This window comes from Gossypium hirsutum, chromosome A10, assembly GCF_007990345.1.
Source record: "Gossypium hirsutum isolate 1008001.06 chromosome A10, Gossypium_hirsutum_v2.1, whole genome shotgun sequence".
NCBI lineage: Eukaryota > Viridiplantae > Streptophyta > Magnoliopsida > Malvales > Malvaceae > Gossypium > Gossypium hirsutum.
The window spans coordinates 40,475,967-40,502,409 of record NC_053433.1 but is presented as its reverse complement, the minus strand read 5'-3'; positions in this window follow the sequence as shown (position 1 = coordinate 40,502,409).

The window sequence follows — 26,443 nt, the reverse complement described above, 5'->3', positions numbered from 1 at the left end:
ATTTCATAACTTGCTCATCATTTAATTCCATTTATACTATTTTTAGTGATTTTTCAAATTCATGCCATTGCTGCAGCAATATTCTGTTTTAAGGCAAATTTCATCTTTTCATGAGTTGTTATGAACTAGATAACCTATTAAACTTCCATGATATCAAACATGGTCTAAATTTAACCATCACCATGACTTATCAATATCAAACATTTTCTCAACCAATCATGGCCATATCATAAAATTATTTACACAAAATAAATATATTGCTATACATGCCATACTTAAGTTTTACAAGCCATTTACCCAGATGAAAGTCCTTTGGATAGTGTGATCGAACCTTCGACCCGTCCTGATTCCCGAGCTGGCTTGTTCAAAACTACAGTAAATAAAGAGGAGGGAGTAAGCATAAATACTTAGTAAGTTCATATGTAAATAACAAGTAACATAACAATACAAATATACCAAACAACTTTAGCATGGTATCACCAAAACATATATCATATTTCTAAACATCATTCATCATCTTACTACCTTATCGTTATTGTATCTATTATCAACCCGAGGGTTAAGAACATACCTGTCCAAAGTGTCCATTTCACAACACTTACCAAAATGTCGCTTGCATCTTAAGTGTTCTTTCATTTCACTAGAAATTTCACCCGTTCAACACATCGGAATACAACTCGGATACACGGATAATTTGCACATAAGTGCCTCATATGTAATCAAGAAATCATGTAACCCGCCCCTAAGTGAACTCGGACTCAACTCAACGAGCTCGGGCGTTCGCATCCATAAGTGAACTCGGACTCAACTCAAGGAGTTCGGATGCCTAGTTACATTTAACGAACTCGGACTCAACTGAACGAGTTCGGACATTCGCATCCATAAGTAAACTCGGACTCAACTCAACGAGTTCGGATGCTCAACCATCCTAGTGACATGTCACTTGTATCAAAATCTATTCCTAAGGTTCAAACGGGCTTTTTTTCCTCGATCTCACATTGCCGTCTTCCATGGAATATCGGAACCGATACTCGGTAGCAATTCATATTTATCAAGTAGTAAACATAATTTGCATATTACTCAACATTAACCACAAAGCATAATATTTCACGATGAAAAAATCAGCATAACATATAATTAACATCAATAACTTAAAAATAACATTTATGCTACATTATTTACACATGAACTTACCTCGTATGCAAAAATGGCTACTTTTACCATTTCATCCACAACTTGGTATTTTTCCATTTTAGCCCGAATTTTAGTTTTCCTTGCTCTATCATTTAAAATATAGTCTAATTAGGACTCACATTATGCAAATTGACCCAAAATCATATTTTGGCAAAATTACAGTTTTGCCCCTAAACTTTTGCATATTTACACTTTTGCCCCAAAGCTCGTAAATTAAACTTCAGCCTATTTTCTTATGTTTTATGACATGCTGATCATTTTTCCCTTCTATGGAAACATCAAATTCTCACTCTAACATGTACTTATGACTATTAGGTATTTTTACCGATTAAGCCCTTTTGCTAGTTTTCGCTTAAAATCGAGTAGCACAAGTTGTCTAACATAATTTAAAACCTCATATTCTATCATAAAACGCCAAAATACACAAATTTTCCCTATGGGTATTTTTCCAAATATGAACCCTAGGTTGAATTATTGCTAGCATAAGCTTAATCGAGCTACCGGGACTCCAAAAACATAAAAATCATTAAAAACGAGGCTAGAACGGACTTACAATCGAGCTTGGAAGCTTGAAAAACCCTATCCATGGTTTCTCCTTGCTATATTCATCCATGGGGTTGAAGATGAGCAAAATTGGCTTTTAATTTTGTATTTTAATTCATTTTACCCCTAAATGACCAAAATGCCCTTAGTACTAAACTTTCCAAAAATTCCATCCATGTCCAATTTTTAAGTCCATAGACTTAGAAATTGGTAAACTTTCTATTTAAGACCTCCTAATTAATATTTCAAAACAATTTCATACTAGAAACTTCTAGAATAAAAGTTTTACAAATTATTTGATTTAGTCTCTAATTTCAATTTAAGCACTTTATGCATAAACTTTCTTCACGAAATTTTCACACAATCATGTAATCATATCATAGACCTTAAAATAATCATAAAATAATTATTTCTATCTCGAATTTTGTGGTCACGAAACCACTATTCCGAATAGGCCCAAAATTAGGATATTACACCTTCAAATAACACAGGTCAGTATTTTAAGCCAATTCCTAGAAACTTAATAACAATTAAATGAGTCTTCATACATGCCAAAGACTTAAATACTTTAAAACCTTTATATATCGATCAATAGTTTGATAGTGTGATTTAACCTCCGGCGACCTCCAACTCGAGTTAACATCTACTACACTATAGATATAAGGAAATGAAGGGAGAAAGCATTATAGCTTAGTATGTAAGTATGTAAATATTAATAAACAATACATATCATACTTTAAACAAAGTCACAATATGTTCCTGGAATATTACCATCACAAACACACATACTTTCACTATTACAATCATAAACAGGTTCAAAATAAGCTGTCTAGCTGAGTACCAGCAACTAAATTATTTATTTCTGGAGCTACAGAACTTCAAATTACAAACCATTAATTTTCCTTGAAACTAGATTCACATATATTTTTGCCATAAAATTTTCAGAATTATTTGTCTAGCCAATTAGTACATTTTATTCATTAAAGTTACCCCTGTTTCACTGCTCAACTGTTCTGACCACTCTTCACTACGAATCAATTTTCTCCTCTTACAAAATTCAAAGGATGTTCTTGTTTATTTCATTTGTAACTAGACTCATTAAGGATTTCAAGCATATAAATTATATCCCCTAATTATTTTTATAAAATTTTGTAATGATTTTTCCAAGTCAGAATAGGGGATCACATAGTCATTCTGAACCGGTCTCTCAAAAACTTAATTATCTCATAATATAGAATTCCTTTGATTGCTCTGTTTTTGTTATATGAAAATAGACTCATTAAGCTCTAATTTTATATCTCATTAAGTCTCTGATTCAATTCCTACTATGTTTGGTAAATTTTTAGATTCACGTCACTGCAACTATCCAGAATAGTTTTATTGTCAATTTTGATCTTTCACACTTCAATTGTATTCATCACTTTCCCATAACAATCTTTCCAATTTCCAATCACATATCGAGCATATTGCTCATAAGTTACACATGTATATACTTACACTTATCATCACAAAGTCATACACAATTTCATTTAATCAATTTCCCAATTGAACGCTTCGGAATAATAACAGATATACGATGGTATTGCACACAGCCCACCTTTAAAATTGAAGCTCTCTTGTACACATAGTGGCCTTCACTTAGCACCATTCATGTGACCTAGCTCGATTGTACACATAATTTTGGCTCTCTTGTACACATGGTGAACACTTAGTACCACCCATGTGACCTAGCCAGTTTATTTCGTAGCTCTCTTGTCTACATGGTGTCCTTCACCTGGAACCACGCATGCGACCTAGCTACATATATCCCGTAGTTCTCTTGTCTACATGGTGTACACATAGTATCACCCATGTGACCTAGCTACATCATAATGTCTCGTAGCTCTCTTGTACACATGATGTGCACTCAGCACCATACATGTGACCTAGCTACATACCATTTGTATCATCCAATCTTTCCGAAGGTTCAACCAGGATTTCCCTCTCTTTCTAATACTTGATTCCATACTTCCAATAGTCAATTATGATTCAAAAATCAGCTACAATACATAAATTATGCTGAAATACAAAAACATAATAAAGATAATATATTATTTACATACAAACTTACATACTTTCTCATTTGCATGTCGAATTAATATTGAACATTTAAATAATCATAATTATACTTACTTTCAACACCTCGGCAATCATAGTAAATATATCAATTTTACATTGAAACATGCATGAATTAATGCTTATTATACATATGAACTTACCTCGATAATACAACGGCCATTTTACCAAGTTTCCCAATTTTCGATTTTTCTCCCATTCTAGATTCAAATCTCATTTTTCGGGATCTAAAACATCATATTTTATTTATTTAATTAATGTACTATTCAAAACAGTCCTTAACTTAAACTTTGGAAAAATTACAATTTTGCCCCTAAACTTTTGCATATTTACTCTTTTGCCCCTAGGCTCGGGAATTAAAATTCATCCCTTATTCTTATGTTTTATGACATGCTGATCATTTTTCCCTTCTATGACAACATCAATTCTCACTCTAACACAAAGTTATGAACAATAACAACTTTTACTAATTAAGCCGTTTTACTCATTTTTGCTTAAAACCGCTTAGCAAATGTTGTTTAACTTAATTTCAGCCTTCATATTCTATCATAAAACATCAAAATAAGCATATTTCACCTATGGGTATTTTTCCAAATATGAACCCTAGCTTAAATTATTGCTAGAATAAGCTTAATCAAGTTACCGGGATTCCAAAATCGTAAAGAACTTGAAAAATGGGGCTAGAACAGACTTACTATTGAGCTTGGAAAGCTTGAAAACCCTAGCCATGGCTTCCCCCGTGCTAATTTCGGCCTCCATGAAAAAGATGAGTCAATTTTGGCTTTATTTTCCCTTTTTATTTATTTTAATTACTAAATGACTAAAATGCCCTTAAGGCCTTTCTTTAAAATTTTGTCCTATTCATGCCCATTTTTGTCCAAACGAAATATAATGGTCTAATTGCTATTTAAGGTCCTCCTCTTTAAACCTCCATTTCAATCAAGTACTTATGGATTAGAACACATATTTTGCAACTTTTGCAATTTACTCCTAAAAGTCCAATTAAGCACTTTATCAGTAAAATTACTTAACGATATTTTTACACAATATTTTAATCAATAAATAAACCTTAAAACTTAACCGGAATAAATTTTTCGACTTCGAATTCGTGGTTCTAAAACCATCGTTCCGTTTAGGCCCTAAATCGGGCTGTTACAGCAACTTCTGCAAATAAGCCCTAATAGGCAAATTAAACATGCAATCTATAAAATTTTTTATCAATACTCTAACACATGCATCTAATCACTCGATAAATCACAAAAATTAATTGAAAGAAACTTTTCTATCTCAGATTTGTGGTTTCGCAATCACTATTCCATTTAGGCCTATTTCGAGATGTTACACCATTAATCTTAGCAAAGCTTAATAACAAATAGAAATATTCTAGGGCTATGTTAGAAGAAGGGACAAAGCCATTAAGAAGTCCCTTCAAAAGAACTTTACCTGTCCAATGCTCGCGTTCCCTATTTCTTCGAAGGAACTATTATTGGAACCAGATGATGAAGATGATGATGAAGAACCTACCACAATAGAAAAAGAAGGAGGAGAAGAGCGAACTGAATCTGTACATATCGAGTCTGACAAAAAGGAAGATGAACGACAACATACTTCTACACCACCTACCACTTCCACCACACCAAGATCGAAAGCACATATGATCGCACAAGAATGTGTAGTTCATCAACTGAGTGATGAACTCACAAAATCATATTCTAATGATGAAGAAGAGGTGCCTATTATTTAGCTCAAAAGGAAGCATTACAAGACAGTTGCTTGAAAAGCAGTTCAAGTTAATAATGGTGAAACAGAGAGGTAAGATCATTACAAATGTGCAGCCAAGAAGTCAACCAAACCAAATTGAGAGTAACAAATATTCTGTCCAAGCTTTTATTTCTAATTCATGCTGTTACACCCTTAACCCGTATCCGTCACCGAAATAGGCCATGATAGAGCATTACTGGAGTTTACAAATCAAACAAACAGAAATTTCAAATATTTCATCAATAAAGAAATTATATCCAAGTCAAATCATACATATTGTCCCTTATACGAGCCCTCAAGGCCTAAAATACACATTAGAAACAAATCGAGACTAAATCGGAAACTCAGAGAATTTTCTACAAACACTAAAATTTTTAAAACTGCAGGGGTCACACAACCATGTGGCCAGGCTGCGTGACTTACACGGCCAAGAGACACTCCAGTGTCTTAGGCCATGTGGGCATTTGAATTAGGGACACACAACAGTGTCTCAGCCTGTATCCATGTCCATGTGATTAAACTGACTTGGGTCACAAGGCCAAGCCACACGCCCGTGTGCTAGACTGTGTGAACATACTGACTTACAAACCTTTACAAGCAACAGGGGACACACAACTGTGTCACCTGGCTATGTGTCACACACAGCTAAGACACACACCTGTGCCTCTACCTGTATGGAAAAAAATAGTCTATTTTACAAGCCATTTTTCTCACCCAACAAGACATGTACATATAGCCAAAAATGCACATGTATACTAGCCATAGCAAGGCACCAAAATCATACATAATCTAGCTTTATACATATAGTATAACCACACTCAACCAATATGCCCATAGGCATCTCAAATGAGAATTTACATACTTGTATAACCAAGTACTCCATTTGGTCAAAATAACAACTTCTAATTTGATTTGCATCCATACATACCATACTTGCTGAAACACAAGCCATTTGGTACTAAAATGTCATTCTTTAACTAATATCAATTAACCAAAATACCTATACATAAAAAGGTACCAAATCACCACATATACCACATATCATATACCATATGCACATTCAACTATCATTTCATCTTCTATCATTCAAACAAACAAGACAAACATTAACCATAATAAGGCTACTCACATACATGCTAAACGTTTCCATTATACCAAGATACCAAAACTCAACCAAGTCAAATAGCCATTTCAACATTCAAACACATAGGTCAACATTAACCAGAATACCTATACATGCCATTATAACCAAAATCACAACATCCAAAAGCACCAATAGAACCAATGGATAGTGTGATATAGCTCTGACAAGCTTTCAACCCGATCGAGCTTCTGATAATCTAAAAAGTAAAGATGAACAACTACATAAGCAATGAATGCTTAGTAAGCTCGTATAAACTTTAATCATATCAATCCATCTCCAATATGAAATTTATGCATATCAAGAATAAACTATACCGATACCACACGGTTCATGGAACCATATTCAGTAACTCACAAAATGAGTAGATCCACAACATCACTTATACATATTATCGCTAGCATAATAGGATTTTAAACAACTTTAAACTCTTCCAAAGTTCTTTATTTTCATTTGCATTTCTTCACTTTCCACACCCATTCTATATACATAACACAAGTCATAAGCATATCATACAACCATAGCCACAAGCTAGTGCATTTAAACATAGCCCTTTCCAAATTAATCACATGATAAGCCATTTCATAAGAAACTGCATAATTTAAACCTTACCACTCTTTCATGAGCACAAGCATATTTTCATTTGAGCACTTACCATTTCAATGTAACTTATAAGTGAACATATTACCATTCAACCAATAGCTTGGCACTTTCCTAAGCATCAAACAACAACACATGTTTGCATACTTGAACATATTTCATATTAATTCAACATTGATAACCTTATTTTCCAAACATGTCACACTTGAGTTTATTACTTGTCTCAACTTACATAATTTCCATGTGTCAACATATCAAAGATATTCATATAGGTACATGTCATGATACATATCATTCTCTTACCGTTTCTTCATATACATATATCATCCATTTCAATATATCAATATAACATGTACCATCATTTCCATGTATTTCATGTATATACCTGTATTAGTTCGTATAGAACTCATATCGTCTCGTAACATAACATTTCCTTTTGAACCATTTAGAATATCATTGGATACTCAGGTAGCTCACACATGATGTGCTAAACTGTAATCCATCAATTCCTGTACATGTATGCTCATATGAGCTCTGAATCGGTATACTCTTACGAGTTGTAACCGGTAAACTCATATGAGCTGAAGCTCATGCGAGTTGAATATCGGTAAGAGCTCTCTCGACCTGAGAATTGGTAACCTTAATGACATGTCATCTATATCCTACGAATTCCTAAGGTTCAAACGGGACTCAGTAATTGTCGTACGTCCTTGGATTTTCGTCGTTTCATAACAAAATAAATTGCATACTAACATATATATATTGATTTAATCATAATATAATCACATATTAACATTCTATTTAATCAAAATTATACAGAACACAATCCATTCGAACTGACCTGGCTAAATTACAAAAATACCAAAATTCAAGGGTATTTTGGTAATTTTCTATTTTTCTTCAATTTTCCACCCAATCTTGATCTAAATTAATAATTTCAATGAGTTTATTAATTTAGACAATAAAACAATTCATTTCATACATTTTGGTCATTTTTGACATTTTACAAAATTGCCCCTAAAATTTTACCTTTTATTCAATTTAGTCCTTGAGCCCAAAACATGCAAATTAGCCATTTTTAATACAAACCCAAGCTAGCTGAATGTTCACGGTATTCAAAACATCCCGTTTATGCAACAATTTGACATTAAATCCTTATACTTTTATTAATTTAACAAATTCGTGCCTGATCAAAAAATTCATCAAAATCACTTAACAAAATACTTTTAAATATCAATCAACATTCCAAATTCATCATCTAACATAAAAAATCACAAGATTCATCAATGGCAACATTCAAAATCTTTAACAGTTTCAAAATCGAAGGTACGGGTTAGCTTACCCTTGGTTAATAATTAATTAAACACCAAATAAATTGCCATATTTGTCCACTAACCCTTAAATGGTTTAGTTACCATTTAAGTCCTTTTCCTTTATTCAATAAGCCATTTAATCACTCAAATCAAATAGTGACCGGACTTTACATCATTTACAATTAAGTCCTTTTTAATTAATTAACTATCGAAATGTTAAATTTTTTTAACAAAACTTTAATACCACCTTAATGACACTCCATAGATATTGTTTTAGAAATATTTACGGCTCAGTTTATAGAAACGATGTCCCAATACCTCATTTTCTAAAACCACTTGATATTAGGGTCATACCACTTGAACATAATAAATCTCTTATAAAACAAAAATCATTATATCAAAAACCTTTTCAAACTCACAATTAACTCGTAAATATTAAATATAATATTTAAGAACTTACTCGTCAGATTTAGTGGCCTCAAAACCACTATTTTTGACACCATTGAAAAACGGGCTGTACTCCCCTTACGAAAATTTCGTCTTCAAAATTTCTCACCTGATAAAAACCATAACATTAAATCATTCTGTCATCTTCTTAATGATAATTCATAAATAAGTCAATCATAATTCATTTTGATTCAGAACTCGTATCAGAAGTCATATAAAAACTTGATACTATATTTGAACTTCTCTAAATAGCTATGAGGTTCTCCTATCATCACTTTATCATTAGTAGTATGTCTATCGAGAAATTCATAGTAATCGTATAACCGAGAAACCTGAATTATCAAACTTTGACTGATGCTTCTAACATGTCTGCATCTGTAACTTTCAATTGATATTTGCTCCCTTTTTCTAACATGGCAACATTCAAAATCTTTAACAGTTTCAAAATCAAAGGTATAGGCTAGCCGGAGCTAGTTGCAACAATCTCAAAAATATAAAAATTATTAAAAACAGAGCTAAAATCACATACCAATTAGCTTGTGAAGTGGCCGAAAATTAAAGTTATAAAAATGGCTTCCTTTCTTTTAGCCATTCGGTGAAGAAAACCAAAATTAAAAGATGATGATAACTTTTCTTTTTATTTTATTTAATTTAATTTATCAAATTACCATTTTACCCTTGGTTAATAATTAATTAAAACACCAAATAAATTTCCATATTTGTCCACTAACCCTTAAATGGTTTAATGACCATTTAAGTCACTTTTCCTTTATTCAATAAGCCATTTAATCACTCAAATCAAATAGTAACCAAACTTTACATCCTTTACAATTAAGTCCTTTTTCATTAATTAACTATCGAAACGTTAAATTTTTTTAACAAAACATTAATACCACCTTAATGACACTCCATAAATATTTATAAAAAATATTTACGGCTCGGTTTATAGAAACAATGTCCCGATACCTCATTTTCTAAAACCACTTGACCTTAGGGTCATACCACTAGTACTTAATAAATCGCTTATAAAACAAAAATCACTATATCAGAAACATTTTCGAAGTCACAATTAACTCATACATATTAAATATAATATTTACAAACTTACTCGTTGTATTTAGTGGCCCTAAAACCACTGTTTTTGACACCATGGAAAAAAGGGCTGTTACACATGCATTCTTTTTTGTCTATTATTGCATTTCCATATTTGTAAATATTTGTTTTTGTTTTCTAACATTTTTCATTTTTTTATGCATTGAGAATAATGCATCCCCTAGGTTTGGGGGTGTGTTGTGGATATAGGTTGCATTAGATATGTATTTTAATTGTTTTTTCATTTATTTTCGCATGACATACAATTTTCAAATAATTTCCAGACTTAGCATGCTAAGTATATTTTTGCCTATGATATTCGATGAGGATAATAACTCTTTGATAAATTTAAAAAACTTGTTCGAGTAATTAGGTTTGTTTAGCTTAGGATAGTTGTTTGAAGATTTATCCTTAAGAGTAGAATGTCCTACTTATAAGTGCAGTTTATAGTAGGTTTCTTTTAATACACTTAGGATTTCTTGAACCTAAATTCAGTAAGCTGGCAGCAATAAATAATGTTTATCATGGTAAAATACATTGAACACTCCAACGTTTGGGATTTGTTGAGTAGGTTCGTAATGTTTTGTCTACTCCATTACATTATTGATTAGAAAAACAATTTCAAATAAGAGTGATGAAAAAAAATTGAGACACTCCATTATAGTGTTAGGCTAAGTAGCTAAGGAGGTAATTGTTTGCTCCATCCATCCTTTTAGTTAAAAGCATTAGCTTCATGAGTGAATTCCATTCAAATTATGGCAAGATGTAATATTTGGCAATCTAGTGTTTGATCAATTGATGTTGTCAAGTATAGAAATCATGTGACAAGATGAATTCCTTAGAAAGTTTTTGTTAATATTCAGATAATAGAATTTGTTGTAAATAGAGAAACTGACTTTAAAGGATAATTATACTAAGTATGTGAAGAGATGCTTGCTATAATCAGAATTGCATGAAATTTTTAGGATTTTTCTATTTCTTTTGGTAATATTTCTGCACCTCACTTGCTAAACAAGCCTATAAAATTTGAACCAATTTTCTTAATACAATATTGCTGAGAATGGTGGTATAAAATATATTTTCAGATAGTTCAATGATATATTAGGTAATTGTAATGTTTTGGCAAACTCATACAGGCATGCATGGATGCATACTAATACATATTTGCTTGAGGACAAGCAATAATTCAAGTTTGAGGGTGTGATAACTATTGTATAGAGTTATATCTCAAGCCTCTATATTGAAGTATTTGCTTGTAATTAAGAAAATATGTTTGCATTTTAGACTTATTACCAAAGCATTACATACTAAAGCTTGGATTGTGTTTTAACTATAAATTAATGTTACTTTTAATTGCTGGAAATAGGTTTGGTAGTCTTTGGTAGTATGAGAAAGTAGGATGAATGAGGCAAGAAGGAAAAGAGGAAGAGAAAAAGTGAATAAAGGAGGTGAAAAATTGCCATGGCAAACGGTGGGAGAGATTGCCAAATGTACCAGATAAATCACCTTGAAAAAGAGGAGCAAAATATGTGTACTGAGAGGGATGTATCTACCTTATAAAAGGAGGAGAGAGAATAGAAGAAGGACACATGGACTGTGAGGAGAAAAGATATGTGTTCTGAGAGGAGCATATCTACCCCCAAACCTAAGGTATGAATTCTCCTCAATGCATGTAGATGGAAAAACTCATTCCCTTGATATCCGCGACTGTCTACCCCAGCGCCTGCTTAGATTTCTTCAAGCTTCTAACAATTGAGCCTCTTGGTCAGATGTTAATTCTGCAGAGATAACTACTAGCGACTTGTTGTTGTCTCTCAAGTAGACGTACTTTAAATGTAATGGAAATAGGCGGGTCCTCTACAGAAGGTCGAAGAGGTTTAAAACAATGCTCTGATAAATTTAAAGATTCAAAACTCCTCTTTGCACCATTTTCAAGTTTCTTAGCCTCCTTCAGTTCACTAATTTCTTCAATCAGTTCCTTTTCATTCAACTCAATTGAGACTACTTCATTATCAGAATTGTTGCAACAAAATTCTGCCAATTCTTCCTTCACTATTGTGTCAATAATACCAATGGCATGACAATCTTCATTTGTGTCTGAACACTTCATGGCATCAAAAACATTAAAGGTTATCTGCTGGTCACTAACTCTCATTGTTAATTCACCTTTCTGTAAATCAATTACTGTTTTACCAGTGCTAGAAAAGGTCTTCCAAGAATAATTGGTACCTCTTTATCAGCTTCACATTCTAGAATAATAAATGCCAGCAAAATAAAATTTTCAACTTTTACCAACATATCTTCAATTTTACCTTCTGGATATGCATAAGAATGATCAACTAGCTGCAGTGTGACAGTTGTAGGTCTCACTTTCCCAATTCCCAATTTTCTGAAAATAAACATAGGCATTAAATTTACGCTCTCACCTAAATCACTAATGCCTTGCCTACACAATGATTTCTAGTTGAGCAAGGAATAGTAAAACTCTCAAGGTTGTTCAATTTCGATGGCAATTTGTTTATCAACATTGCTATACACCCTTCAATAAGAGCAATAGTTTCAAATTCTACTACTTTGCTCTTTTTTGACAATATGTCCTTCATGAACTTTACATAATTGGGCATTTGGTCCAATGCTTCCACCAGTGGTATGTTGATATGAAGTTGCTTCAGGACATCAAAGATTTTTTTGAATTAAAAATCTTGTTAGACTTCTGAAATCACTGAGGAAAATATTGCGGTGGCCTTCCTTCAACTTGTTGAGGTTGTTTACCATGGTATTCTTATTGTAACACCCAAACCCATCCTAGACATTGTGGCCACCAAATCTGGCGGGGTCACATTGAAGTGTTTTTCGTAAAGCGTGAAATCGTTTGACAAGCCCAATGTTTATTTAGCCTCCTTGTGTGAACTAGAAAATGATTTTAAAATTTGGGTCACTATCAAAAAGTATTCACTTTAAAACTTATTAATTCAAAAATCTTATTTATTGTGGAAGCTTTTGAAACGATTTTGCGTATTCGTGGTATTTTGTTAAATCATGCATATCTTTTGAAAACCCGCATCCTACTACTAGCATATATAAATCAAAAATAAATAAACCCCAAAAAAATAAAAAATTATAGACGCCTTATTACATAATGAAACCCAAAATTAAATATTAATTATAATATTAAAAGAAACTTCATCGAGTGGCCACCTCTGAGTCCTCCGTCGCCTCAATCTGTCTAAGCCTGGGGATTTTCTGTACAGTTAATAGATGGGTGAGTTTACGAAAACTCGGTGTGTGAAATCCCATCAAAAGCATACAATCAAAGAAACACAATTTGGGCCTAAGCCCTCAGTTTCAGCTAGGGCCATAGCCCCTCATTCAGTAGTAGTAACAGTCTGGGCCTGAGCCCATTTAAGTATCAATGGCAATCTGGGCCTTAGCCCATTTCAGTAAAGTATGCAAGCACGAAATCCTACCCAATCCATCCGCTACACACCATCTCCATACTTGCCCTACACACCATGTGGGGATAAAATCGACCCACCCAACCCTACAGACCAAGTCGTACCGGTTATGGCACTAAAATAGTATTTGTAGCAGAGCTTCTAGTAATAGGCTTATAGCCTTTCAGTACACTTCCTCCAAAATCATATATCCCACCCCATGCAATGCAACATGATATAAATGCACATACAGTAAAACTCGAAAGCTTAAACAGTCACACATCACATAAGGGTAAAACAATCATCTTACCAAAAATAAGTGTCCAGGTACACTTACCCACCTAACAGTAGGTCGACAGTGTCTTGGGAGACCCGTGCAACCTTAACAGTCAATCGATAATAATGGGCCTATGACCCATATTGTAGGCCCATGTAGGCCAAAATTCTCGTATGGCCCACATAGCCCAAATTGGCCTTAGCCGTGTGGTTTACACAGCCTAGCCCAATAGTAACCACACTTTTATGTGATTGATTCCATCTAGAGCCCACAGGCTTGTTGTACATGGCCTAGTTCGGCTCAAAATGGCCTAGTATCGTTTCGGCCCATGAAGATGCTGATGGCCATTTCGTCGACCACACGGCTATGTTTTGTCACACGGCCTGCCACACGGGCGTGTGGGCGCCCGTGTGGTGTCATCAACCCACTTTCTGGCTTTTCAGCCTTTCGTCTTTTCTACTTTTTGGCTTTTCAGCCTTTACAGTTTCACATCCAATGGCAGTGTTACACACACCTGTTATGGGGTTGTAACCGAAACGCTTCTGAGATCAACACACCTATGATTAATAACAATCCATCATTAGCCTAAAACCATCATTAATCCATACCACAATATCGAAAAGGATTCGTTCGATCCACTGTCACTTACCAAACCAACAATCAAAGATCCTTACTAACTTAACACCCATGTACCACTCCAAAACTTCGACCTTCATAAGAAACATTTGATCGATTCATAAGTATTTAAAGTCTAATAAAAACACATCTCACTTAAAGCACTTACCCCAAAAGTGAATAGACGGCTTGTAATGAGAAGAATAATCAGCCTGAACTTCCACAATAGAATAACACTCCTAGCAAGATTAGGTAGCTTATAAGATGTTTAGACAAAAAGCATACATTCAGCCCCAAAGAGAAAAAGAAGGGGAAAGCCAAAATTTGGTAGTAGAACTAACAGAGATTCGGCTAGAAAAGATATAATGAAACAATTGTACTTACCCTTAACAATAACTCAAATGACTTTCGGCAATAGCAAATCAAGGAGATTCGGCCAAAGCAAGAAGAACAGAAAGATTTAAGAGAGGGAAGAACAAATGTATTCAATCAAAGAGGCGATCAATTGAGTCAGGGAGAAGAAGGAGAGATTCAATCACGGCTAAGGCTAAAAACTAAAAGGGTCAGAGAGAGAAAAGAAATGAGGTTATTCGGCTACAAAAGGTATCAAGGGAAAATAGTTGTCAAAGAGTAGAAGGAGAAAAATAGCAACCGAGATAGTCCCAAAATGAAAGTAACCTCCCAAAATGAAAGTTACCGAAAGCACTAGCTAGAAACAATCGATACCGAAAGACTTCCTAACACAATTTGGCTTTAAAAAAAAGAGTGAGCAAAACCAAAATTTAGCAAAATCTCAAAATGAAATGACCAATTACCAATACATAGCTGAATTTTACCCTAAAAGAGCTCCCTAATTTTGTTAAGCCTTCCACACACTAAACACCTCCCCCAACATCCCTATACAACCGAAACACTAAGTGCCAGAGTTCAAACTTGGCAAGACTCTTCTCCAAATTTGAAATTTCTTGATTGTATCCTTAATTTCATCCCATCCAACTCTTCAAAGTCGGCTAACAACAACCCCATTCAAATTGGTTCAAACTCTTGGTGTTTTAGTCAAACACAACTTCCTTCCAAGGCCACCAGCAAAAATAATCTCTATTTGCACAAGCAAGGATTTGAACCTCAGACCACTAGCACACTCCACATGCCACTATCCATCAGACCAGCAGGCCCATTTTGTCATGTTTTTACCAAAATAAACTTATAACCCTACAGGCCAAAGATAGGGGTTTTATCCTTAAAAAGCAAAATTTTGTGGAAGCCAAGACTTGAACCTATAACTTCCTATACACTTCCAGCGCACACAACCACTAAGCCAAACATGCGTTTGTGTCACTTTCTTGCACAACTAAATATTTATTTGCAGTATCCTAATTGCACCCACACTCAAGACCTAATACTTCTAGGCCCAAACTTTGAGGCGTTACAATTCACCCCTCTTTAAAGAAATTTTTTCTCTAAAATTTCCAACTATCAGATCAATCGCATAACATAGACTACACTACTACATTCCCACTGTGCACTCTAATTCCAAAACACTACCACATTTAACCCGAGGTTTCAAGTACAGTACATGTCATATAGGAATGCATAGACCCAACATCAATCAGTGAAGAGTAAGGTACATTATGGATAAAGAACGTACCCGCATCAACATTTGGGGCATCTCCGTCCAATTGGTGATGTGTAGTATAAATCAGTGCTGGCTACCTTGACTTAGTATAACAAGCACCTCTACCCCAAGTTCCACAGCCACGGCCCAAACCATTTCCACCCCTGGCCTGACCACGACCTCTCGACGACTGCTGAATAGTATCCGTACCAGTAGCTTGCATCTGATTGGGCCTTCGTGGACAATCTCTGATACAGTGCTTCAAAGATCTGCGCCTAAAATATGCCCTAATCCTTCACCATTACTCACCTTGATGATGCCTCCCACAATCAGCATAGGGCTACAGTCGATTAACAGTAACAGGGGTCTCAACTCTGATTGGCCCATCAACTCTAGGCTTTTTCTTAGACCTCAAAAATGGGCTTGAGGGCTCTGAATCCCTCGTGTACCTATCCATTTCCTTTTCGTGATTCTAGAACTAAGCGCACTTCACATCCTCGGCGATCTTCACCTTTTCCACCAAAGCAGCAAAATCTCGCTCCCTCTATGGAGATATTAAAACCCGTACACTATCTTTAAGGCCGTATTCGAAACGAATGCAACACTCATATTCAGTTTCCACCATCCCTTGTGCATAGCGGCTAAGCCAGAAAAATTTAGCTTCGTATTCAACCACTGTCTTATCTCCTTGAGTTAAATTCAAAAATTTCTTCCTACGGGCATCCACATAGCTGGCACCCACATATTTAGCCTGGAAATTAGTCTTGAAAAACTCCCAGGTCAAACGATCTGCTTGAGTGCCCTCTTTGACAGTAAGCCACCACTGGTAGGCCTCGTCTCTCAGTAGTGATACTGCACCCTTTAGTTTCTGTTCAGGGGTGCAGTCGAGGTCATCCATGATCCTCTCTATGGCCTTGATCCAATATTAAGCCACACTAGGGCCACTCCAGCAATACCCTGAATATCTTAGCCCCATTAGGCCTAAGTCGTTCCATAATCGACCCACGGCCAACAGTGCCAGTACTAAGCCCAGAGACCCTTTCCAGAATCCTCAACATCGTTTGGGATAGCGCGTGTTCCCCAGCCACCCGATTTTGAGACCCCGTCCTAGTCATTGGGGAAATTGGTGCCTCTCTAGCTTCCTCATTAGGCTGGTGTCGAACTGATGAAGACTCAACCTGAGCACTCCCACGGCTTCTGCCCTCGGCATCTTCCACAAGTACCTCTAGTGCTCATTATCGAAGGTGCTTAGTCTGTTTTAACAGATTTATGCCAGTCAATTTATTGTTCCAATATTTATTAAAGCTTTCTTATGAACAATATTATCTCAAAGTTTGTTTCCGCAGTTCGCAGTCTTGCTACGGTTCATAGTTCACTCTAACTAGGGAGTTTCGGTATAGTTTTTACTACCCTGAGTAGTCTCAGTAATAACATTTTAGTATAAACAGTCAGAAACTTATAGGATCGACGCAGAGACTTGGTGTACCACTCCTTCAATAAAATATTTCCAAATAATATCAATCACTTTAAACCATTTGAAACAATTCTGTTAAATTTTCCAGTCGAGTTTTACAACCTGGCTCTCATACCACTAAATATAACACCCCAAACCTAGCCTAGATATTATGGTCAAATCTGGCAAGGTCAGATTAAAGTGTTTTCGTAAAGCGTAAAATCGTTTGATAAGCCCAATGTTTATTTAGCCTCCTTGTGTGAACTAGAAAATGATTTTAAAATTTGTGTCACTATAAAAAACTATTCACTTTAAAACTTATTAATTAAAAAATCTTGTTTATCGCGAAAGCTTTTGAAACAGTTTTGTGTATTTGTGGTATTTTGGTAAATCATGCATATCTTTTGAAAACCCACATCTTACTGCTAGCAGATATAAATCAAAAAGAAATAAACCCAAAAAATAAAAAATTACAGAGGCCTTATTACATAATGAAACCCAAAATTAAATCTTAATTATAATATTAAAAGAAACTTCGTCGAGTGGCCACCTCTAAGTCCTCTGTGGCCTCAATCCGCCTAAGCCTGGGGATTTCCTGCACAGTTAGTAGATGGGTGAGTTTATGAAAACTCAGTGTGTGAAATCCCATCAAAAGCATACAATCAGAGTACACACAATTTGGGCCTAAGCCCTCAGTTTCATTTAGGGGCCTTAGCCCCTCTTTCAGTAGAAGTAACAGTTTGGGCCTAAGCCCATTTTAGTATCAGTGGCAGTTTGGGCCTTAGCCTATTTGAGTACAGCATGGAAACACAGAATCCTACCCAATCCATCCACTACACACCATCTCTGTACTAGCCCTACACACCATGTACGGATAAAATCGACCCACCAAACCCTACACACCAAGTCGTACCGGTTACGGCACTAAAACAGTATTTGCAGCAGAGCTGCCAGTAATAGGCTTATAGCCTTTTAGTACATTTCCTCTAAAATCATATATCCCACCCCATGAAATGCAACATGATATAAATGTACATACAGTAAAAATGGCATGCTTACAGTCATACATCACATAGGGGTAAAACAATCATCTTACCAAAAATAAAGGTCTAGGTACACTTACTGGCCCAACAGTAGGTCCACAGTCGTCTTGGGCGACCTGTGCAACCTTAATAGTCAATCAATGATAATGGGCCCACAGCCCATAAGGGCCCTCACACTTGTATGGCCTACATAGCCTGAATTGGCTTTAGCCGTGTGGTTTACACACCCTAGCCTAATAGTAACCACACTTTTATGTGATTAATTCCATGTGGGGCCCACAGGCCTGTTGGGCCTACATGGCCCAGTATCATTTTGGCCGATGAAGACGCTCATGGCCATCTCATTGACCACACAGCTTGCCACACGGGCGCCCACACGCCTGTGTGGTGTCGTTAACCCACTTTTCTGGCTATTCAGCCTTTCGGCTTTCCGACTTTTCAGCCTTTGCAGTTTCACATCCAATGGTAGTGTTACACACACCTGTTATGGGGTTGCAACCGAAATGCTTCCGAGATCAACGTACCTATGATTAACAATAATCCCTCATTAGCCTAAAACCATCATTAATCCATACCACAATATCAAAAAGGATTTGTTCGATCCACTGTCACTTACCAAACCAACAATCGCAGATCCTTATTGACTTAACACTCACGTGCCATTCCAAAACTTTGACCTTCATAAGAAACATTTCATCAATTCATAAGTATTTAAAGTCCAATAAAAGCACATCTCACTTAAAGCACTTACCCCAAAAGTGAATAGACCGCTTGTAATGAGAAGAATAATCAGCCTGAACTTCCACAATAGAATCCACACTCCTAGCAAGATTGGGCAAATCATAAGATGTTTAGACAAAAAGCTTACATTTGGCCCCAAAGAGAAAAAGAATGGGAAAGCCGAAACTTGGCAGTACAGCTAACAGAGATTCGGTTAGAAAAGAAATAATGAAGCGATTGTACTTACCCTCACCAATAACTCAAATGACTTTCGACAATAGTCAATCAACGAGATTCAGCCAAAGCAAGAAGAACAGAAAGATTTGAGAGAGGGAAGAAAAAATGTATTCGATCAATGACCTGATCAATTGAGTTAGAGAGAATAAGAGATTCAATCAAGATTAAGGCTAAAAACCGAAAGGGTCAGATAGAGAAAAGAAAGGAGGTTATTCGGCTACAAAAGGTATCAAGGGAAAACAATTGTCAAAGAGTAGAAGGGGAAGAATAACAACCGAGATAGTCCCAAAATGAAAGTACCTGAAAGCACTAGCCAGAAACAACTGATACCAAAAGACTTCCTAGCATAAATCGACTTCATAAAAAAAGAGTGAGCAAAACCAAAATTTGGCGAAATCCCAAAATGAAATGACCAATTACCAATACATAGCTGAATTTTACCCCAAAAGAACTCCCCAATTTCGTTCAGCCTTCCACACACTAAACACCTCCCCCCAACATCCCTACACAACTGAAACACTAAGTGCCAGAGTTCAAACCTGGCAAGACTCTTCTTCGAATTCGAACTTTCTTAATTTTCTCCTTAATTTCCTCCCATCCAACTCTTCAAATTCGGCTAACAATAACCCCATTCAAATCTATTCAAACTCTTGGTGTTTCGGTCAAACACAACTTCCTCCTAAGGCTACCAGCAAAAATAATCTCAATTTGCACAATCAAGGATTTGAACCTCAAACCACCATCACACTCCACATGCCACTATCCATGAGACCAACAGACCCATTCTGTCATGTTTTTTCCAAAATAAACTTATAACCCTACCGGCCAAAGATAGGGGTTTTATCCTTAAAAAGTAAAATTTTGTGGAAGCCAAGACTTGAACCCATGATTTCCCATACACTTCTAGCGTACACAACCACTAAGCCAAACATGCATTTGTGTCACTTTCTTGCACAACTAAATATATATGTGCAGTCTCCTAATTGCACCCACATTTCAGACCTAATACTTCTAGGCCCAAACTTCAGGACGTTACACTTATTGGCAACATGAGCTAATTCTGCTTCAACATTTTTTTATTTTCTCTTCTCATTTGTAGATTGTTCTACTATTGGTTCTAAATTTTCCTTATGTGTGAAATCTGATCTAGTTTCTTCAACAGCGGCATTATTAACAACTCTAGGTAGCTGAGTCCCACTTCTGAGTGTAATGGCTTTGAAATGTTCCTTCCCTTGAGATCTTGAATTTTCAATATCACTTGGAAATGCTTCTTGTTGTCTTGAGCTTAAGGCACTGCCAATTTGCCCCGCTCAGATTTCTAAAGCCCTTAAAGATGCAGCTTGACTTTTATTACAGCATAGTTTGTAACACTCTGATTTTTGGGATTTTCGTAATTTTAGAGACTTTGGTAAATGTTTTTTAAAATTTGGTATTTGGTTGTGTAATTCATAATTGGAGTGTGTAAATGGGCCTATAGAAGGCCCATGAGTTGGCCAAAACCCGGTAGAATTTTTAAATTTTGGACTTAAGGAGTTAGGGGCATTGAATAGGTGGCCTTATTAAAAGATGGGGAAAAATGTAACACAAGAGAGCCCCTGGAAAAGTGCTTAAGTGACGCCACTAAGGAGCTAAAAAAAAAGTGGCGTGTAAGTGGTTGGGGGAAGGCCAAGGTTCAATTCACTAAGCTAGCAATTGTGTTGTTATTTTTATGTCTTGAGCATACAGGAGTTTGAAGTCGAATGGAAGTCAAATGGAACTCTATTGGAGAGAGTTTGAATCAGTCAAATGTATGAATTTAGGAGTGATAAGCGGAGAAATTTTGTGGATTTGAATGGAGGCTTAGTGTTGGCCGAATAGTGGGAATTTAGGGAGGAGAAATCGGCTTAGGGGTTTTAGGTTAGTATTTCGGCATTAGGGGCTTTAGTTGTGCCGTTTTCTTTTGTTTAAACATCATAGGGTTATTTTATTTTCCTTTTCTTCTCTATCCGAAATCACCACTCCTTTCATCCATTTTTTTCTTTCTCTTCTTTTGCTAAAACCAAACTACTACTCCCTTTTGTTTCATCACCCTTGCCGAATAGCCACAAGATCCGAAACTTTTGAAGTTGGTTCTGCCGATTTCATTTAGACCAGCATCCTTCTTTTCTCTTCATTTGTTGTGACCGATCCCTTCATCTGCTAAACTCTAAAAGTCCTCGACGGCAACACCAATACAAAGCCACCACACCATTCCTTTTTTCTTGGTCCTAAAAGCCGAAATACTTTAGTTCTAGGGGCATAGTCGAACCTGTAGACCTCTAGGATTCGAAGGCTGCTAGGTGGTTGAGGGCTAAGTCTACTTTCGGTCTAAACAGTGTAGAAGGGAAGACTGTGGTAAGTACTCGTTTTCCAAATCGATTCAGTAGTATAAATGTTAAGAAAAGTCGAAACCCCCTATAGTTTAGGGAGGTTATCGATTTGAGGTGTAGGCCTCACTAGGCCTTTTCATTCGAAATTTATGATTTGTATAGAGAAATAGACAACTTTGGAGGAGCAGCAAGGCTTGGAGTATCGGTTTGGATAAACTTGGATCAAATTATCGGACCCTATGAAGGTAAGTGATCCATGGCTATTAAGGGTTCTTTGGCCGACTATGGTAAGGTGGATTTTGGGTTTGATAAGCATGAATTGTAAACTAAGAATGGTGGTGATTAATTGTAGGTTATCGTGGGTGACGTTGTTAGCAAACGTCACAAAACAGGTGTAATAACCCTCGTAGTAGCTTAGATTAATATTCGCTGAAAAGCCAAAATGCTAAAATTCTGGCATTTCGGGAACTTGTGATTTTGCGTTTGGTTATAGATGCGATAAATACGATAAGATCGATGTTTGGATCGATGGAACAGGTAAGAGCACAATTTTGTGCACGATGGTAAGTTAGGCCTCAATTGGCTTTCGGGCCCATTTGGGTAAAATTGATAGAAAATGAAATTTGGAAAAGATGCATGTTAACACGGTTAGTACTGTTGTAAAATTTGGGTTAAGTGGGCTTAGTGGGCTAAATCGGCATTTGTAGGGCCCATTAGGGGCTTTGGGCCCAAAAGCCTGAATTTGATAAAGTGGGTTAAAGATCATTGTTTAAACACTCGAAAATATTGATAATTGTTAATGAACATGGAAAACCCTGATATTTGGGAAAATTATGAAATTACCCTTATAATATGAAAAATGACTATTTTGCCCCAAGGGTTTAATTATGAATATGATGCATGAGATATTGTTATACATGATATGACATAATATGCACATGATATGTTATGAGATGCACATGATATGCTATGATATACTCATTATATGCATGGTTTTGGTTTTATATAAATGGAGGAAGTGCAAAAAGGGCTTTGCCCCAGTTATTAAAAGAGGCTAGGCCACTAGTTATATGATAAAAAAGCTATGCTGCCATTGGATAGTCTGGTTGGGTGGGTTGAGTTATTCCCCACATGGAGAGCTTGGTTGGTACGGGTGGAGAGTAGCGGATGGTGGGTTGAGTAGTCTCCCCAAATGGGCCTGCATACATTCATTGGTATTTCATGTGATATTGAAATGGGCCTATGGGCCACACCGTTTACAGTAAAGGCTTCGGCCGAGTGATATGATTTATGAAAACGCTTCGGCCCAGTAACCGTTAAACGAAAGGCTTCAGCCCAGTATATGTCGAGACTGAATTAGGGCTTAGGCCCAGTATAATGATATTAGTTTGGGCTCTGAAAGGGGCTTGTTGCACACTGAGTTTCCAAACTCACCCCTTTCCTTAACCTTGCAGGTGAGCCTTGATGTGGAGACTTGGAGCCAGAGGGGATTCAGAGTGGCCGTGGTGATCGCTTTCAAACTTTGCAATAAGTAACCTGTTTTTTTCTAAGTTTTATCTTTATTATTATTATTATTTGGTTTTGGGTTGTAATAAGGCCATTTTAATTATTTTTCTGGGATTAGTTTATTTTGTAGTCTATATTTTACTGATAACAATCCAAAATGGGTTAGACTTAGGGCGTATTTTCAAAATGATACTTGTTTTCAAAACAATGCAACGATACAATTAATCAGTCTACCAAAAATATCTACTTAAATGAATTCCAACTCGATTTTTTTTCCAAAACCTAACCTCGCGCCAAAGTGTGGCAATGGTTGTGGGCATGTCTAGGATTGGATCCAATCAAGAGCTTGGTACTTAAGTAGCCTTCATGGTTCATCTCCTTTATCTCAAATACCTATCTGGTGCACAACTTCCATTCACTTTATTAACTTAGCAAAGACTATCTTTAAAAACACTAAGAAGGACGTTGAAAGAGGCATGGGTTTTCTTAAAAACTTCAATGTGACACGTCAGATTCGGCCATAACGTCTGGGCCAGGTTTAGGGTGTTACATTTAGTGGTATCAGAGCCAGTTCCAACAACTCTGCTGTGGGTTTTAAACGAGTTTAAAATCAAGAATTTCAAAACTAAGGTATTTTAAATCAAATTTGAAGAATATTTAAAAAAAACATTTTCTTTTTTACTTATTTGATGTGACCAAATACATGTTTTTAAGTTTTAAATGGTTTAAGAAGTGGCACACTGAATCCTCGGCACCAAGCCTGTAAGTGTACTTTCTTTTACACCGTGTGATATTGATATGATGCTATAGATAGAACTGAGACCCTACTATGATACTTTAGATAGGGTAGAGCTGTAAAATAGTAGGATTGAGATTGTAGCTTGGTTACGACGTTGCGAAAACAGTCCCTAAACTGCTATATTTCCATAAGACATCTCGTAATAAACAACTGAAATATTAAACTAATGCCATTAAATTCGTAATCAGATAATTAGATATAAGTACAAGAGGAACTCGTGGACGAGGCCGTGGACGTGGTCGCGGAAGGGTGCAAGCTGAATCTTCATCCTCAGGGCATAGGCCAGCTAAGGAGGCATCCGTGCCATAGGCAACTGAGACTGGGTCACATGATTGGGCTGCATGGGATGATGCTTTGTCCTAAGCGATGCTAAGGGTTTTGGAAAGGGTTGCTGGAGCTAGCACTGGGACAGTGAATAGGGGATCCATCTTTGAGGGACTCCGGGCTAACGAAGTAGAGGTTTTTAGGGGCGTATCTAGAGTAGCCCCAAACGTGGCTGAATATTGTCTAGAGGAAACAGAGCAGATTATGGACGACCTAGATTGTTCTGTGGAGCAAAAGCTGAAGGGGGCCGTGTCATTGCTATGAGATGAGGCATACCAGTTGTGGATCACTGTAAGGGAGAGTACCCCGATCGAACGAGTAACCTGGGAACTGTTCAAGACTGCTTTTCAGGGGAGGTATGTTGTAGTTAGTTATGTGGATGCCCATCGAAATGAATTTTTGAATCTGGATCAGGGTAATAAGACTGTTGTGGAGTATGAGGCGGAATTCTTGAGGCTGAGTTGATATGCTAGTGGGATAGTTGTGATCAAATATGAGCACAGTGTTCGATTCGAGGATGGCCTCCGCGATGAGTTTAGGGTGCTGATAGCTCCACAGAGGGAGAGTGATTTCGCTGCATTGGTAGAGAAGGTTAAGATAGCCGAGGAAGTAAAATGAACTGAACGGTAGAATCGTGAGAGGGATCGACCCAGATTCAGGAGGGATTCTGGACCCTCAGGTGCTGCATATAAAAATATTAAAAGAGCTAGAATGGAGGAACCGATTCGAGTAGTTCCGGTGAATACCTTTAGACCATAGGCTTGCAGGGAATGTGGCAGAGTGCATATGGGGGAATGCTGGAAACGAACTGGAGCATGTTTTTGATGTGGGTCAAAGGAACATAAGTTCAGAGAGTGTCATCGGAGAGTAGCTCAGGATCAAGTTTCGGAGCAAAGAGGTGTCCAACCGCTGTGAGGAGGACCACCACCATAGAAAGGCCGTGGGTAAGGTAGATGTGGTAATGGTAATGGACGAGGACGTGGGGCACCTGGCAAGGGTATTGGACATGCTGAAGCTCGACAGCCAATGTTGGTTTATGTTACACGACGTCGTGATGGTGATGCTCCTGATGTTATAACCGGTGCGTTCTTCATTCATAGCATGCCTTACACTACTTTGATTGATGTTGGTTCCACTCATTCGTATGTTGCCTGTAATGTATCTGGGGCGTTGGGTGTGCTTTCTGAGGAGACTGTGAGTGGGGTATCAGTGATAAGTCCTTTGGGACACTCGGTTAAGATAGATAAATTCTTTAGGGAGGTGCCTTTAGAGACACAAGATAGGATATTTGTAGGAGATTTGATGGAGCTGCCACTTGGGGAATTTGATCTTATTTTGGGAATGGACTGGCTAACTAAGCATAGGGCGACGTTGGATTGTGCTGTTAAGTGAATGGTGCTAAGAACTGCCGAGGATAAGGAGATAATGGTTATAGGGGAGCAAAGGAACTATTTGTCCAATGTTGTCTCGGCTTAGAGGGCTAAGAAGTTGATTCAGAAAAGTTGTGAGGCTTTTTTAGCATTTGTGAGTCAAGCTGAACCTAAGGGGATGACTGTGGAGTCAGTCAGGACCATAAAAAAATTTCAAGATGTTTCTCTTGAAGAGCTTCTTGGACTACCTCCAAACAGAGAATTCGAGTTCGGAATCGACTTGTTACCTGGAATAGCTCTAGTGTCCATTGCACCTTACAAGATGGCACCAAAGGAGTTGGTGGAGCTGAAAACTCAGATTCAAGAACTGTTGGATAGAGGGTTTATAAGACCAAGTGTTTCTCCGTGGGGCGCACCAGTGTTGTTCGTAAATAAGAAAGATGAGACCATGCGGATTTGTATTTATTATCGGCAGTTGAACAAACTGACGATCAAG